At 53.6% G+C, this 17,405-nt stretch overlaps 1 protein-coding gene across 1 annotated transcript in view; it reads right to left on the reverse strand.

The window, feature by feature from the left end:
- LOC137355989 (neurexin-2-like) overlaps nt 1-17,405 on the reverse strand; it is a 1,490,911-nt gene that overhangs the window by 276,286 nt on the left and 1,197,220 nt on the right. The gene's annotated exons all lie outside the window — the stretch shown is intronic.

The raw sequence follows: 17,405 nt of genomic DNA on the forward strand, positions 1-17,405 counted from the left end.
CCGTGTGTGTGTCTCAGTGTCAGCTCCTGTACCGTCCATGTGTGTGTCTCAGAGTCAGCTCCTGTACCGTCCATGTGTGTGTCTCAGTGTCAGCTCCTGTACCGGCCAAGTGTGTGTCTCAGTGTCAGCTCCTGTACAGTCCATGTGCGTGTCTCAGTGTCAGGTCCTGTACAGTCCATGTGCGTGTCTCACTGTCAGCTCCTGTACGGTCCGTGTGTGTGTCTCAGTGTCAACTCCTGTACAGCCCGTGTGTGTGTCTCAGTGTCAGCTCCTGTGCAGTCCATGTGTGTGTCTCAGTGTCAGCTCCTGTACAGTCCATGTGGGTGTCTCAGTGTCAGCTCCTGTGCAGTCCATGTGTGTGTCTCAGTGTCAGCTCCTGTACAGTCCATGTGTGTGTCTCAGTGTCAGCTCCTGTACAGTCCATGTGGGTGTCTCAGTGTCAGCTCCTGTGCAGTCCATGTGTGTGTCTCAGTGTCAGCTCCAGTACAGTCCATGTGTGTGTCTCAGTGTCAGCTCCTGTACAGTCCGTGTGTGTCTCAGTGCTCAGTGTCAGCTCCTGCACAGTCCATGTGTGTGTCTCACTGTCAGCTCCTGTACAGTCCAGGTGTGTGTCTCAGTGTCAGCTCCTGTAGGGTCCGTCGTGTCTCAGTGTCAGCTCCTGTACAGTCCATGTGTGTGTCTCAGTGTCAGCTCATGCAGGGTCCGTGCGTGTCTCAGTGTCAGCTCCTGTACAGTCCATGTGTGTGTCTCAGTGTCAGCTCCTGTGCAGTCCATGTGTGTGTCTCAGTGTCAGCTCCTGTACAGTCCATGTGTGTGTCTCAGTGTCAGCTCCTGTACAGTCCATGTGTGTGTTCTCAGTGTCAGCTCCTGTACAGTCCATGTGCGTGTCTCAGTGTAGGCTCCTGTTCAGTCCATGTGTGTGTCTCAGTGTCAGCTCCTGTACATTCCGTGTCTGTGTGTCTCAGTGTCAGCTCCTGTACAGGCCCAGTGTGTGTCTCAGTGTCAGCTCCCATACAGGCCAAGTTTGTGTCTCAGTGTCAGCTCCTGTGCAGTCCGTGTGTGTGTCTCAGTGTCAGCTCCTGTACAGGCCAAGTGTGTGTCTCAGTGTCAGCTCCTGTAAGGCCCGTGTGTGTCTCAGTGTCAGCTCCTGTACCGTCCATGTGGGTGTCTCAGTGTCAGCTCCTGTACAGTCCATGTGTGTGTTTCAGTGTCAGCTCCTGTACAGTCCGTGTGTTTCTCAGTGTCACCTCCTGTACAGTCCATGTGGGTGTCTCAGTGTCAGCTCCTGTACACTCCATGTGTGTGTCTCAGTGTCACCTCCTGGACAGTCCATGTGTGTGTCTCAGTGTCAGCTCCTGTACAGTCCATGTGTGCGTCTCAGTGTCAGCTCCTGTACCGTCCATGTGTGTGTCTCAGTGTCAGCTCCTGTACCGTCCATGTGTGTGTCTCAGTGTCAGCTCCTGTACAGGCCAAGTGTGTGTCTCAGTGTCAGCTCCTGTACAGTCCATGTGCGTGTCTCAGTGTCAGCTCCTGTACAGTCCATGTGCGTGTCTCAGTGTCAGCTCCTGTACAGTCCATGTGCGTGTCTCACTGTCAGCTCCTGTACAGTCCATGTGTGTGTCTCAGTGTCAGCTCCTGTACAGTCCATGTGCGTGTCTCAGTGTCAGCTCCTGTCCAGTCCATGTGCGTGTCTCAGTGTCAGCTCCTGTACAGTCCATGTGCGTGTCGCACTGTCAGCTCCTGTACAGTCCATGTGTGCGTCTCAGTGTCAGCTCCTGTATAGTCCATATGTGTTTCAGTGTCAGCTCCTGTACAGTCTGTGTGTGTCTCAGTGTCACCTCCTGTGCAGTCCATGTGTGTCTCACTGTCAGCTCCTGTACAGTCCATGTGTGTGTCTCAGTGTCAGCTCCTGTGCGGCCCGTGTGTGTGTCTCAGTGTCAGCTCCTGTACTGTCCGTGTGTGTCTCAGTGTCAGGTCCTGTCCGGTCCGTGTGTGTCTCAGAGTCAGCTCCTGTACAGTCCATGTGTGTGTCTCAGTGTCAGCTCCTGTACAGTCCGTGTGTGTCTCAGTGTCAGCTCCTGTACAGTCCATGTGTGTGTCTCAGTGTCAGCTCCTGTATGGCCCGTGTGTGTGTCTCAGTGTCAGCTCCTGTACTGTCCGTGTGTGTCTCAGTGTCAGGTCCTGTCCGGTCTGTGTGTGTCTCAGAGTCAGCTCCTGTACAGTCCATGTGTGTGTCTCAGTGTCAGCTCCTGTATAGTCCATGTGTGTCTCAGTGTCAGCTCCTGTCCAGTCCATGTGTGTGTCTCAGCGTCAGCTCCTGTACGGCCCGTGTGTGTGTCTCAGTGTCAGCTCCTGTACGGCCCGTGTGTGTGTCTCAGTGTCAGCTCCTGTACGGCCCGTGTGTGTGTCTCAGTGTCAGCTCCTGTACCGTCCATGTGTGTGTCTCAGTGTCAGCTCCTGTACCGTCAATGTGTGTGTCTCAGTGTCAGCTCCTGTACAGTCCGTGTGTGTGTCTCAGTGTCAGCTCCTGTACGGCCCGTGTGTGTGTCTCAGTGTCAGCTCCTGTACGGCCCGTGTGTGTGTCTCAGTGTCAGCTCCTGTACCGTCCATGTGTGTGTCTCAGTGTCAGCTCCTGTACCGTCCATGTGTGTGTCTCAGTGTCAGCTCCTGTACAGGCCAAGTGTGTGTCTCAGTGTCAGCTCCTGTACAGTCCATGTGCGTGTCTCAGTGTCAGCTCCTGTACAGTCCATGTGTGTGTCTCAGTGTCAGCTCCTGTACGGCCCGTGTGTGTGTCTCAGTGTCAGCTCCTGTACCGTCCATGTGTGTGTCTCAGAGTCAGCTCCTGTACCGTCCATGTGTGTGTCTCAGTGTCAGCTCCTGTACCGGCCAAGTGTGTGTCTCAGTGTCAGCTCCTGTACAGTCCATGTGCGTGTCTCAGTGTCAGGTCCTGTACAGTCCATGTGCGTGTCTCACTGTCAGCTCCTGTACGGTCCGTGTGTGTGTCTCAGTGTCAACTCCTGTACAGCCCGTGTGTGTGTCTCAGTGTCAGCTCCTGTGCAGTCCATGTGTGTGTCTCAGTGTCAGCTCCTGTACAGTCCATGTGGGTGTCTCAGTGTCAGCTCCTGTGCAGTCCATGTGTGTGTCTCAGTGTCAGCTCCTGTACAGTCCATGTGTGTGTCTCAGTGTCAGCTCCTGTACAGTCCATGTGGGTGTCTCAGTGTCAGCTCCTGTGCAGTCCATGTGTGTGTCTCAGTGTCAGCTCCAGTACAGTCCATGTGTGTGTCTCAGTGTCAGCTCCTGTACAGTCCGTGTGTGTCTCAGTGCTCAGTGTCAGCTCCTGCACAGTCCATGTGTGTGTCTCACTGTCAGCTCCTGTACAGTCCAGGTGTGTGTCTCAGTGTCAGCTCCTGTAGGGTCCGTCGTGTCTCAGTGTCAGCTCCTGTACAGTCCATGTGTGTGTCTCAGTGTCAGCTCCTGTACGGCCCGTGTGTGTGTCTCAGTGTCAGCTCCTGTACCGTCCATGTGTGTGTCTCAGAGTCAGCTCCTGTACCGTCCATGTGTGTGTCTCAGTGTCAGCTCCTGTACCGGCCAAGTGTGTGTCTCAGTGTCAGCTCCTGTACAGTCCATGTGCGTGTCTCAGTGTCAGGTCCTGTACAGTCCATGTGCGTGTCTCACTGTCAGCTCCTGTACGGTCCGTGTGTGTGTCTCAGTGTCAACTCCTGTACAGCCCGTGTGTGTGTCTCAGTGTCAGCTCCTGTGCAGTCCATGTGTGTGTCTCAGTGTCAGCTCCTGTATAGTCCATGTGTGTGTCTCAGTGTCAGCTCCTGTACAGTCCATGTGAGTGTCTCATTGTCAGCTCCTGTACAGTCCATGTGTGTGTCTCAGTGTCAGCTCCTGTGCAGTCCATGTGGGTGTCTCAGTGTCAGCTCCTGTGCAGTCCATGTGTGTGTCTCAGTGTCAGCTCCTGCGCAGTCCATGTATGTGTCTCACTGTCAGCTCCTGTACAGACCATGTGTGTGTCTCACTGTCAGCTCCTGGACAGTCCATGTGTGTGTCGCAGTGTCAGCTCCTGTATGGTCCGTGTGTGTGTCTCAGTGTCAGGTCCTGTACGGCCCGTGTGTGTGTCTCAGTGTCAGCTCCTGTACAGTCCGTGTGTGTCTCAGTGTCAGCTCCTGCACAGTCCATGTGTGTGTCTCAGTGTCAGCTCCTGTACAGTCCATGTGTGTGTCTCACTGTCAGCTCCTGTACAGTCCATGTGTGTGTCGCAGTGTCAGCTCCTGTATGGTCCGTGTGTGTGTCTCAGTGTCAGCTCCTGTACGGCCCGTGTGTGTGTCTCAGTGTCAGCTCCTGTACCGTCCATGTGTGTGTCTCAGTGTCAGCTCCTGTACCGTCAATGTGTGTGTCTCCGTGTCAGCTCCTGTACAGTCCGTGTGTGTGTCTCAGTGTCAGCTCCTGTACGGCCCGTGTGTGTGTCTCAGTGTCAGCTCCTGTACGGCCCGTGTGTGTGTCTCAGTGTCAGCTCCTGTACCGTCCGTGTGTGTGTCTCAGTGTCAGCTCCTGTACCGTCCATGTGTGTGTCTCAGTGTCAGCTCCTGTACCGTCCATGTGTGTGTCTCAGTGTCAGCTCCTGTACAGGCCAAGTGTGTGTCTCAGTGTCAGCTCCTGTACAGTCCATGTGCGTGTCTCAGTGTCAGCTGCTGTACAGTCCATGTGCGTGTCTCACTGTCAGCTCCTGTCCAGTCCATGTGCGTGTCTCAGTGTCAGCTCCTGTACAGTCCATGTGTGTGTCTCAGTGTCAGTCTCCTGTACAGTCCATGTGTTTGTCTCAGTGTCAGCTCCTGTACAGTCCATGTGTGTGTCTCAGTGTCAGCTCCAGTACAGTCCATGTGTGCGTCTCAGTGTCAGCTCCTGTACAGTCCATGTGTGTCTCTCAGTGTCAGCTCCTGTACAGTCCATGTGTGTCTCAGTGTCAGCTCCTGTACAGTCCATGTGTGTGTCTCAGTGTCAGCTCCTGTACGGCCCGTGTGTGTGTCTCAGTGTCAGCTCCTGTACTGTCCGTGTGTGTCTCAGTGTCAGGTCCTGTCCGGTCCGTGTGTGTCTCAGAGTCAGCTCCTGTATAGTCCATGTGTGTCTCAGTATCAGTTCCTGTCCAGTCCATGTGTGTGTCTCAGCGTCAGCTCCTGTACAGTCCGTGTGTGTGTCTCAGTGTCAGCTCCTGTACGGCCCGTGTGTGTGTCTCAGTGTCAGCTCCTGTACGGCCCGTGTGTGTGTCTCAGTGTCAGCTCCTGTACCGTCCATGTGTGTGTCTCAGTGTCAGCTCCTGTACCGTCAATGTGTGTGTCTCAGTGTCAGCTCCTGTACAGTCCGTGTGTGTGTCTCAGTGTCAGCTCCTGTACCGTCCATGTGTGTGTCTCAGTGTCAGCTCCTGTACAGGCCAAGTGTGTGTCTCAGTGTTAGCTCCTGTACCGTCCATGTGTGTGTCTCAGTGTCAGCTCCTGTACAGGCCAAGTGTGTGTCTCAGTGTCAGCTCCTGTACAGTCCATGTGCGTGTCTCAGTGTCAGCTCCTGTACAGTCCATGTGTGTGTCTCAGTGTCAGCTCCTGTACGGCCCGTGTGTGTGTATCAGTGTCAGCTCCTGTACCGTCCATGTGTGTGTCTCAGTGTCAGCTCCTGTACCGTCCATGTGTGTGTCTCAGTGTCAGCTCCTGTACCGTCCATGTGTGTGTCTCAGTGTCAGCTCCTGTACAGTCCATGTGCGTGTCTCAGTGTCAGGTCCTGTACAGTCCATGTGCGTGTCTCACTGTCAGCTCCTGTACTGTCCATGTGTGTGTCTCAGTGTCAGCTCCTGTACAGTCCATGTGTGTGTCTCAGTGTCAGCTCCTGTACAGTCCATGTGCGTGTCTCAGTGTAGGCTCCTGTTCAGTCCATGTGTGTGTCTCAGTGTCAGCTCCCATACAGGCCAAGTGTGTGTCTCAGTGTCAGCTCCTGTACAGTCCATGTGTGTGTCTCAGTGTCAGCTCTTGTGCAGTCCGTGTGTGTGTCTCAGTGTCAGCTCCTGTACAGGCCAAGTGTGTGTCTCAGTGTCAGCTCCTGTAAGGCCCGTGTGTGTCTCAGTGTCAGCTCCTGTACCGTCCATGTGGGTGTCTCAGTGTCAGCTCCTGTACAGTCCATGTGTGTGTCTCAGTGTCAGCTCCTGTACAGTCCGTGTGTTTCTCAGTGTCACCTCCTGTACAGTCCATGTGGGTGTCTCAGTGTCAGCTCCTGTACAGTCCATGTGTGTGTCTCAGTGTCAGCTCCTGTACAGTCCAAGTGTGTGTCTCAGTGTCACCTCCTGGACAGTCCATGTGTGTGTCTCAGTGTCAGCTCCTGTACAGTCCATGTGTGTGTGTCTCAGTGTCAGCTCCTGTACAGTCCATGTGTGTGTCTCAGTGACAGCTCCTGTACAGTCCATGTGTGTGTCTCAGTGTCAGCTCCTGTGCAGTCCATGTGTGTGTCTCAGTGTCAGCTCCTGTACAGTCCATGTGTGTGTCTCAGTGTCAGCTCCTGTGCAGTCCATGTGGGTGTCTCAGTGTCAGCTCCTGTCCAGTCCATGTGTGTGTCTCAGTGTCAGCTCCTGTAAGGCCGGTGTGTGTCTCAGTGGCAGCTCCTGAACAGTCCATGTGTGTGTCTCAGTGTCAGCTCCTGTACAGACCATGTGTGTGTCTTAGTGACAGCTCCTGTGCATTCCATGTGGGTGTCTCACTCTCAGCTCCTGTAAGGCCGGTGTGTGTCTCAGTGTCACCTCCTGTACAGTCCATGTGTGTGTCTCAGTGTCACCTCCTGTACAGTCCATGTGTGTGTCTCAGTGTCACCTCCTGTACAGTCCATGTGTGTGTCTCAGTGACAGTTCCTGTACAGTCCATGTGTGTGTCTCAGTGTTACCTCCTGTGCAGTCCATGTGTGTGTGTCTCAGTGTCAGCTCCTGTACAGCCCGTGTGTGTGTCTCAGTGACAGCTCCTGTACAGTCCCTGTGTGTGTCTCAGTGTCAGCTCCTGTACAGTCCATGTGTGTGTCTCAGTGACAGCTCCTGTACAGTCCTTGTGTGTGTCTCAGTGTCAGCTCCTGTAGGGTCCGTGCGTGTCTCAGTGTCAGCTCCTGTACAGCCCGTGTGTGTGTCTCAGTGACAGCTGCTGTACAGTCCCTGTGTTTGTCTCAGTGTCAGCTCCGGCACAGTCCATGTGTGTGTCTCAGTGTCAGCTCCTGTACAGTCCATGTGTGTGTCTCAGTGTCAGCTCCTGTAGGGTTCGGGTGTGTCTCAGTGTCAGCTCCTGTGCAGTCCATGTGTGTGTCTCAGTGTCAGCTCCTGTGCAGTCCATGTGTGTGTCTCAGTGTCAGCTCCTGTACTGTCCATGTGTGTCTCAGTGTCAGCTCCTGTACAGTCCATGTGGGTGTCTCAGTGTCAGCTCCTGTGCAGTCCATGTGTGTGTCTCAGTGTCAGCTCCAGTACAGTCCATGTGTGTGTCTCAGTGTCAGCTCCTGTACAGTCCGTGTGTGTCTCAGTGTCAGCTCCTGCACAGTCCATGTGTGTGCTCACTGTCAGCTCCTGTACAGTCCATGTGTGTGTCTCAGTGTCAGCTCCTGAATGGTCCGTGTGTGTGTCTCAGTGTCAGCTCCAGTACAGTCCATGTGTGTGTCTCAGTGTCAGCTCCTGTACAGTCCGTGTGTGTCTCAGTGTCAGCTCCTGTACAGTCCATGTGGGTGTCTCAGTGTCAGCAACTGGACAGTCCATGTGTGTGTCTCAGTGTCAGCTCCTGTACAGTCCATGTGTGTGTCTCAGTGTCATCTCCTGTACAGCCCGTGTGTGTGTCTCAGTGACAGCTGCTGTACAGTCCCTGTGTGTGTCTCAGTGTCAGCTCCGGCACATTCCATGTGTGTGTCTCAGTGTCAGCTCCTGTACAGTCCATGTGTGTGTCTCAGTGTCAGCTCCTGTAGGGTCCGTGCGTGTCTCAGTGTCAGCTCCTGTACAGTCCATGTGTGTGTCTCAGTGTCAGCTCCTGTAGGGTCCGTGCGTGTCTCAGTGACAGCTCCTGTACAGTCCGTGTGTGTCTCAGTGACAGCTCCTGTACAGTCCATGTGTGTGTCTCAGTGTCAGCTCCTGTACGGTCCGTGTGTGTGTCTCAGTGTCAACTCCTGTACAGCCCGTGTGTGTGTCTCAGTGTCAGCTCCTGTGCAGTCCATGTGTGTGTCTCAGTGTCAGCTCCTGTACAGTCCATGTGGGTGTCTCAGTGTCAGCTCCTGTGCAGTCCATGTGTGTGTCTCAGTGTCAGCTCCTGTACAGTCCATGTGTGTGTCTCAGTGTCAGCTCCTGTACAGTCCATGTGGGTGTCTCAGTGTCAGCTCCTGTGCAGTCCATGTGTGTGTCTCAGTGTCAGCTCCTGTACAGTCCATGTGTGTGTCTCAGTGTCAGCTCCTGTACAGTCCATGTGTGTGTCTCAGTGTCAGCTCCTGTGCAGTCCATGTGTGTGTCTCAGTGTCAGCTCCAGTACAGTCCATGTGTGTGTCTCAGTGTCAGCTCCTGTACAGTCCGTGTGTGTCTCAGTGTCAGCTCCTGCACAGTCCATGTGTGTGTCTCAGTGTCAGCTCCTGAATGGTCCGTGTGTGTGTCTCAGTGTCAGCTCCTGTACAGTCCATGTGTGTGTCTCAGTGTCAGCTCCTGTACAGTCCATGTGTGTGTCTCAGTGTCAGCTCCTGTACAGCCCGTGTGTGTGTCTCAGTGACAGCTGCTGTACAGTCCCTGTGTGTGTCTCAGTGTCAGCTCCGGCACAGTCCATGTGTGTCTCAGTGTCAGCTCCTGTACAGTCCATGTGTGTGTCTCAGTGTCAGCTCCTGTAGGGTCCGTGCGTGTCTCAGTGTCAGCTCCTGTACAGTCCATGTGTTTGTCTCAGTGTCAGCTCCTGCAGGGTCCGTGCGTGTCTCAGTGTCAGCTCCTGTACAGTCCATGTGTGTGTCTCAGTGTCAGCTCCTGTACAGTCCGTGAGTGTGTCTCAGTGACAAACCCTGTACAGTCCGTGTGTGTGCCACAGTGACAGCTCCTGTACAGTCCATGTGTGTCTCAGTGACAGCTCCTGTACAGTCCATGTGTGTGTCTCAGTGTCAGCTCCTGTACGGTCCGTGTGTGTGTCTCAGTGTCAACTCCTGTACAGCCCGTGTGTGTGTCTCAGTGTCAGCTCCTGTACAGTCCATGTGTGTGTCTGAGTGGCAGCTCCTGTACAGTCCATGTGTGTGTCTCAGTGTCAGCTCCTGTACAGTCCATGTGTGTGTGTCTCAGTGTCAGCTCCTGTACAGTCCATGTGTGTGTCTCAGTGACAGCTCCTGTACAGTCCATGTGTGTGTCTCAGTGTCAGCTCCTGTGCAGTCCATGGGTGTGTCTCAGTGTCAGCTCCTGTACAGTCCATGTGTGTGTCTCAGTGTCAGCTCCTGTGCAGTCCATGTGGGTGTCTCAGTGTCAGCTCCTGTCCGGTCCATGTGTGTGTCTCAGTGTCAGCTCCTGTACGGCCCGTGTGTGTGTCTCAGTGTCAGCTCCTGTACAGTCCATGTGTGTGTCTCAGTGTCAGCTCCTGTACAGTCCATGTGGGTGTCTCAGTGTCAGCTCCTGTAAGGCCGGTGTGTGTCTCAGTGGCAGCTCCTGTACAGTCCGTGTGTGTGTCTCAATGTCAGCTCCTTTACAGGCCAAGTGTGTGTCTCAGTGTCAGCTCCTGTACAGTCCGTGTGTGTGTCTCAGTGTCATTTCCTGTACAGTCCATGAGTGTGTCTCAGTGTCAGCTCCTGTACAGTCCATGTATCTGTCTCACTGTCAGCTCCTGTACAGTCCATGTGTGTGTCTCAGTGTCAGCTCCTGCACAGTCCATGTGTGTGTCTCAGTGTCAGCTCCTGCACAGTCCATGTGTGTGTCTCAGTGTCAGCTCCTGTACAGTCCATGTGTGTGTCTCAGTGTCAGCTCCTGTACGGTCCGTGTGTGTCTCAGTGTCAGCTCCTGTGCAGTCCGTGTGTGTCTCAGTGTCAGCTCCTGTACGGCCCGTGTGTGTGTCTCAGCGTCAGCTCCTGTAAAGTCCATGCGTGTGTCTCAGTGTCATCTCCTGGACCGTCCGTGCATGTCTCAGTGTCAGCTCCTGAACAGTCCATGTGTGTGTCTCAGTGTCAGCTCCTGTACAGTCCGTGAGTGTGTCTCAGTGACAGCTCCTGTACAGTCCCTGTGTGTGTCTCAGTGACAGCTCCTGTACAGTCCGTGTGTGTCTCAGTGTCAGCTCCTGTAGAGTCCATGTGTGTGTCTCAGTGACAGCTCCTGTAAGGCCCGTGTGTGTCTGAGTGGCAGCTCCTGTACAGTCCATGTGTGTGTCTCAGTGTCAGCTCCTGTACCGTCCATGTGTGTGTCTCAGTGTCAGCTCCTGTCCAGTCCATGTGTGTGTCTCCGTGTCAGCTCCTGTACAGTCCGTGTGTGTGTCTCAGTGTCAGCTCCTGTACAGGCCAAGTGTGTGTCTCAGTGTCAGCTCCTGTACAGTCCGTGTGTGTGTCTCAGTGTCATTTCCTGTACAGTCCATGTGTGTGTCTCAGTGTCAGCTCCTGTACAGTCCATGTGTGTGTCTCCGTGTCAGCTCCTGTACAGTCCATGTGGGTGTCTCAGTGTCAGCTCCTGTACGGTCCGTGTGTGTCTCAGTGTCAGCTCCTGTACAGTCCGTGTCTGTGTCTCAGTGTCAGCTCCTGTACGGTCCGTGTGTGTCTCAGTGTCAGCTCCTGTACAGTCCATGTGTGTGTCTCAGTGTCAGCTCCTGTGCAGTCCATGTCTGTGTCTCAGTGTCAGCTCCTGTACAGTCCATGTGTGTGTCTCAGTGTCAGCTCCTGTACGGTCCGTGTGTGTCTCAGTGTCAGCTCCTGTACAGTCCATGTGTGTGTCTCAGTGTCAGCTCCTGTACAGTCCATGTGTGAGTCTCAGTGTCAGCTCCTGCACTGTCCATGTGTGTATCTCAAAGTCAGCTCCTGCACAGTCCATGTGTGTGTCTCAGTGTCAGCTCCTGTACACTCCATGTGTGTGTCTCAGTGTCAGCTCCTGCAGGGTTCGGGCGTGTCTCAGTCTCAGATCCTGTACAGTCCGTGTCTGTGTCTCAGTGTCAGCTCCTGTACAGTCCGTGTCTGTGTCTCAGTGTCAGCTCCTGTACGGTCCGTGTGTGTCTCAGTGTCAGCTCCTGTACGGTCCGTGTGTGTCTCAGTGTCAGCTCCTGTACGGTCCGTGTGTGTCTCAGTGTCAGCTCCTGTACAGTCCATGTGTGTGTCTCAGTGTCAGCTCCTGAGCAGTCCATGTGTGTGTCTCAGTGTCAGCTCCAGTACAGTCCATGTGTGTGTCTCAGTGTCAGTTCCTGTACAGTCCGTGTGTGTCTCAGGATCAGCTCCTTTGCAGTCCGTGTGTGTCTCAGTGTCAGCTCCTGTACAGTCCATGGGTGTGTCTCAGTGTCAGCTCCTGTACGGTCCATGTGTGTGTTTCAGTGTCAGCTCCTGTACAGTCCATGTGTGTGTCTCAGTGTCAGCTCCAGTACAGTCCATGTGTGTGTGTCAGTGTCAGCTCCTGTACAGTCCATATGTGTGTCTCAGTGTCAGCTCCTGTACAGTCCATGTGTGTGTCTCAGTGTCAGCTCCTGTACAGTCCATGTGTGTGTCTCAGTGTCAGCTCCTGTACAGGCCAAGTGTGTGTCTCAGTGTCAGCTCCTGTACAGTCCATGTGTGTGTCTCAGTGTCAGCTCCTGTACAGTCCATGTGTGTGTCTCAATGTCAGCTCCTGTACAGGCCAAGTGTGTGTCTCAGTGTCAGCTCCTGTACAGTCCATGTGTGTGTCTCAGTGTCAGCTCCTGTACAGTCCTTGTGTGTGTCTCAGTGTCAGCTCCTGTACAGTCCATGTCTGTGTCTCAGTGTCAGCTCCTGTACGGTCCGTGTGTGTCTCAGTGTCAGCTCCTGCACAGTCCATGTGTGTGTCTCAGTGTCAGCTCCTGTACAGTCCATGTGTGTGTCTCAGTGTCAGCTCCTGTACAGTCCATGTGTGTGTCTCAGTGTCAGCTCCTGTACGGTTCGTGTGTGTCTCAGTGTCAGCTCCTGTACAGTCCATGTGTGTGTCTCAGTGTCAGCTCCTGTACAGTCCATGTGTGTGTCTCAGTGTCAGCTCCTGTACAGTCCATGTGTGTGTCTCAGTGTCAGCTCCTGTAAGGTCCGTGTGTGTCTCAGTGTCAGCTCCTGCACAGTCCATGTGTGTGTCTCAAAGTCAGCTCCTGCACAGTCCATGTGTGTGTCTCAGTGTCAGCTCCTGCACAGTCCATGTGTGTGTCTCAGTGTCAGCTCCTGTGCAGTCCATGTGTGTGTCTCAGTGTCAGCTCCAGTACAGTCCATGTGTTTGTCTCAGTGTCAGTTCCTGTACAGTCCGTGTGTGTCTCAGTGTCAGCTCCTGTGCAGTCCATGTGTGTGTCTCAGTGTCAGCTCCAGTACAGTCCATGTGTTTGTCTCAGTGTCAGTTCCTGTACAGTCCGTGTGTGTCTCAGTGTCAGCTCCTGTACAGTCCATGGGTGTGTCTCAGTGTCAGCTCCTGTACGGTCCATGTGTGTGTCTCAGTGTCAGCTCCTGTACAGTCCATGTGTGTGTCTCAGTGTCAGCTCCTGTACAGTCCATGTGTGTGTCTCAGTGTCAGCTCCTGTACAGTCCATATGTGTGACTCAGTGTCAGCTCCTGTACAGTCCATGTGTGTGTCTCAGTGTCAGCTCCTGTACAGTCCATGTGTGTGTCTCAGTGTCAGCTCCTGTACAGGCCAAGTGTGTGTCTCAGTGTCAGCTCCTGTACAGTCCATGTGTGTGTCTCAGTGTCAGCTCCTGTACAGTCCATGTGTGTGTCTCAGTGTCAGCTCCTGTACAGGCCAAGTGTGTGTCTCAGTGTCAGCTCCTGTACAGTCCATGTGTGTGTCTCTGTGTCAGCTCCTGTACAGTCCTTGTGTGTGTCTCAGTGTCAGCTCCTGTACAGTCCATGTCCGTGTCTCAGTGTCAGCACCTGTACGGTCCGTGTGTGTCTCAGTGTCAGCTCCTGCACAGTCCATGTGTGTGTCTCAGTGTCAGCTCCTGTACAGTCCATGTGTGTGTCTCAGTGTCAGCTCCTGTACAGTCCATATGTGTGTCTCAGTGTCAGCTCCTGTACAGTCCATGTGTGTGTCTCAGTGTCAGCTCCTGTACAGTCCATGTGTGTGTCTCAGTGTCAGCTCCTGTACAGGCCAAGTGTGTGTCTCAGTGTCAGCTCCTGTACAGTCCATGTGTGTGTCTCAGTGACAGCTCCTGTACAGTCCATGTGTGTGTCTCAGTGTCAGCTCCTGTACAGGCCAAGTGTGTGTCTCAGTGACAGATCCTGTACAGTCCATGTGTGTGTCTCAGTGTCAGCTCCTGTACAGTCCTTGTGTGTGTCTCAGTGTCAGCTCCTGTACAGTCCATGTCTGTGTCTCAGTGTCAGCTCCTGTACGGTCCGTGTGTGTCTCAGTGTCAGCTCCTGCACAGTCCATGTGTGTGTCTCAGTGTCAGCTCCTGTACAGTCCATGTGTGTGTCTCAGTGTCAGCTCCTGTACAGTCCATGTGTGTGTCTCAGTGTCAGCTCCTGTACGGTCCGTGTGTGTCTCAGTGTCAGCTCCTGTACAGTCCATGTGTGTGTCTCAGTGTCAGCTCCTGTACAGTCCATGTGTGTGTCTCAGTGTCAGCTCCTGTACAGTCCATGTCTGTGTCTCAGTGTCAGCTCCTGTAAGGTCCGTGTGTGTCTCAGTGTCAGCTCCTGTACAGTCCATGTGTGTGTCTCAGTGTCAGCTCCTGTAGGGTTCGGGCGTGTCTGAGTCTCAGCTCCTGTACAGGCCGTGTCTGTGTCTCAGTGTCAGCTCCTGTACGGTCCGTGTGTGTCTCAGTGTCAGCTCCTGTACGGTCCGTGTGTGTCTCAGTGTCAGCTCCTGCACAGTCCATGTGTGTGTCTCAGTGTCAGCTCCTGTGCAGTCCATGTGTGTGTCTCAGTGTCAGCTCCAGTACAGTCAATGTGTGTGTCTCAGTGTCAGTTCCTGTACAGTCCGTGTGTGTCTCAGTGTCAGCTGCTTTGCAGTCCGTGTGTGTCTCAGTGTCAGCTCCTGTACAGTCCATGGGTGTGTCTCAGTGTCAGCTCCTGTACGGTCCATGTGTGTGTCTCAGTGTCAGCTCCTGTACAGTCCATGTGTGTGTCTCAGTGTCAGCTCCTGTACGGTCCATGTGTGTGTCTCAGTGTCAGCTCCTGTACAGTCCATATGTGTGTCTCAGTGTCAGCTCCTGTACAGTCCATGTGTGTGTCTCAGTGTCAGCTCCTGTACAGTCCATGTGTGTGTCTCAGTGTCAGCTCCTGTACAGGCCAATTGTGTGTCTCAGTGTCAGCTCCTGTACAGTCCGTGTGTGTGTCTCAGTGTCATTTCCTGTACAGTCCATGTGTGTGTCTCAGTGTCAGCTCCTGTACAGTCCATGTGTGTGTCTCAGTGTCAGCTCCTGTACAGTCCATGTGGGTGTCTCATTGTCAGCTCCTGTACAGTCCATGTGTGTGTCTCAGTGACAGCTCCTGAAAGGCCCGTGTGTGTCTGAGTGGCAGCTCCTTTACAGTCATTGTGTGTGTCTCAGTGTCGCCTCCTGTACAGTCCATGTGTGTGTCTCAGTGTCAGCTCCTGTACAGTCCATGTGTGTGTCTCAGTGTCAGCTCCTTTACGGTCCGTGTGTGTCTCAGTGTCAGCTCCTGTACAGTCCATGTGTGTGTATCAGTGTCAGCTCCTGTACGGTCCATGTGTGTGTCTCAGTGACAGCTGCTGTACAGTCCCTGTGTGTGTCTCAGTGTCAGCTCCGGCACAGTCCATGTGTGTGTCTCAGTGACAGCTCCTGTACAGTCCATGTGTGTGTCTCAGTGTCAGCTCCTGTACAGTCCATGTGTGTGTCTCAGTGTCAGCTCCTGTACAGTCCATATGTGTGACTCAGTGTCAGCTCCTGTACAGTCCATGTGTGTGTCTCAGTGTCAGCTCCTGTACAGTCCATGTGTGTGTCTCAGTGTCAGCTCCTGTACAGTCCATATGTGTGTCTCAGTGTCAGCTCCTGTACAGTCCATGTGTGTGTCTCAGTGTCAGCTCCTGTACAGGCCAAGTGTGTGTCTCAGTGTCAGCTCCTGTACAGTCCATGTGTGTGTCTCAGTGTCAGCTCCTGTAAGGTCCGTGTGTGTCTCAGTGTCAGCTCCTGTACAGTCCATGTGTGTGTCTCAGTGTCAGCTCCTGTAGGGTTCGGGCGTGTCTGAGTCTCAGCTCCTGTACAGGCCGTGTCTGTGTCTCAGTGTCAGCTCCTGTACGGTCCGTGTGTGTCTCAGTGTCAGCTCCTGTACGGTCCGTGTGTGTCTCAGTGTCAGCTCCTGTACAGTCCATGTGTGTGTCTCAGTGTCAGCTCCTGTGCAGTCCATGTGTGTGTCTCAGTGTCAGTTCCAGTACAGTCCATGTGTGTGTCTCAGTGTCAGTTCCTGTACAGTCCGTGTGTGTCTCAGTGTCAGCTGCTTTGCAGTCCGTGTGTGTCTCAGTGTCAGCTCCTGTACAGTCCATGGGTGTGTCTCAGTGTCAGCTCCTGTACGGTCCATGTGTGTGTCTCAGTGTCAGCTCCTGTACAGTCCATATGTGTGTCTCAGTGTCAGCTCCTGTACAGTCCATGTGTGTGTCTCAGTGTCAGCTCCTGTACAGTCCATGTGTGTGTCTCAGTGTCAGCTCCTGTACAGGCCAATTGTGTGTCTCAGTGTCAGCTCCTGTACAGTCCATGTGTGTGTCTCAGTGTCATTTCCTGTACAGTCCATGTGTGTGTCTCAGTGTCAGCTCCTGTACAGTCCATGTGTGTGTCTCAGTGTCAGCTCCTGTACAGTCCATGTGGGTGTCTCATTGTCAGCTCCTGTACAGTCCATGTGTGTGTCTCAGTGACAGCTCCTGTAAGGCCCGTGTGTGTCTGAGTGGCAGCTCCTTTACAGTCATTGTGTGTGTCTCAGTGTCGCCTCCTGTACAGTCCATGTGTGTGTCTCAGTGTCAGCTCCTGTACAGTCCATGTGTGTGTCTCAGTGTCAGCTCCTGTACGGTCCGTGAGTGTCTCAGTGTCAGCTCCTGTACAGTCCATGTGTGTGTCTCAGTGTCAGCTCCTGTACAGTCCATGTGTGTGTATCAGTGTCAGCTCCTGTACGGTCCATGTGTGTGTCTCAGTGTCAGCTCCTGTACAGTCCATGTGTGTGTCTCAGTGTCAGCTCCGGCACAGTCCATGTGTGTGTCTCAGTGTCAGCTCCTGTACAGTCCATGTGTGTGTCTCAGTGTCAGCTCCTGTACGGTCCGTGTGTGTCTCAGTGTCAGCTCCTGTACAGTCCATGTGTGTGTATCAGTGTCAGCTCCTGTACGGTCCATGTGTGTGTCTCAGTGACAGCTGCTGTACAGTCCCTGTGTGTGTCTCAGTGTCAGCTCCGGCACAGTCCATGTGTGTGTCTCAGTGACAGCTCCTGTACAGTCCATGTGTGTGTCTCAGTGTCAGCTCCTGTACAGTCCATGTGTGTGTCTCAGTGTCAGCTCCTGTACAGTCCATGTGGGTGTCTCAGAGTCAGCTCCTGTAAGGCCCGTGTGTGTCTCAGTGTCAGCTCCTATTCGGTCCGTGTGTGTCTCAGTGTCAGCTCCTGTAAAGTCCATGTGGGAGTCTCAGAGTCAGCTCCTGTAAGGCCCGTGTGTGTCTCAGTGTCAGCTCCTGTACGGTCCGTGTGTGTCTCAGTGTCAGATCCTGTACAGTCCATGTGTGTGTCTCAGTGTCAGCTCCTGTACAGTCCATGTGTGTGTCTCAGTGTCAGCTCCTGTACAGTCCGTGTGTGTGTCTCAGTGTCAGCTCCTGTACAGTCCATGTGTGTGTCTCAGTGTCAGCTCCTGTACAGTCCGTGTGTGTGTCTCAGTGTCAGCTCCTGTACAGTCCGTGTGTGTGTCTCAGTGTCAGCTCCTGTACAGTCCATGTGTGTGTCTCAGTGTCAGCTCCTGTACAGTCCATGTGTGTGTCTCAGTGTCAGCTCCTGTACGGTCCGTGTGTGTCTCAGTGTCAGCTCCTGTACAGTCCATGTGTGTGTCTCAGTGTCAGCTCCTGTACAGTCCATGTGTGTGTCTCAGTGCCAGCTCCTGTACAGTCCATGTGTGTGTCTCAGTGTCAGCTCCTGTACAGTCCGTGTGTGTGTCTCAATGTCAGCTCCTGTACAGTCCATGTGTGTGTCTCAGTGTCAGCTCCTGTACAGTCCATGTGTGTGTCTCAGTGTCAGCTCCTTTACAGTCCGTGTGTGTGTCTCAGTGTCAGCTCCTGTACAGTCCATGTGTGTGTCTC

The sequence above is a fragment of the Heterodontus francisci genome, chromosome 44 (genome assembly GCF_036365525.1).
Source record: "Heterodontus francisci isolate sHetFra1 chromosome 44, sHetFra1.hap1, whole genome shotgun sequence".
Taxonomy (NCBI): Eukaryota; Metazoa; Chordata; class Chondrichthyes; order Heterodontiformes; family Heterodontidae; genus Heterodontus; species Heterodontus francisci.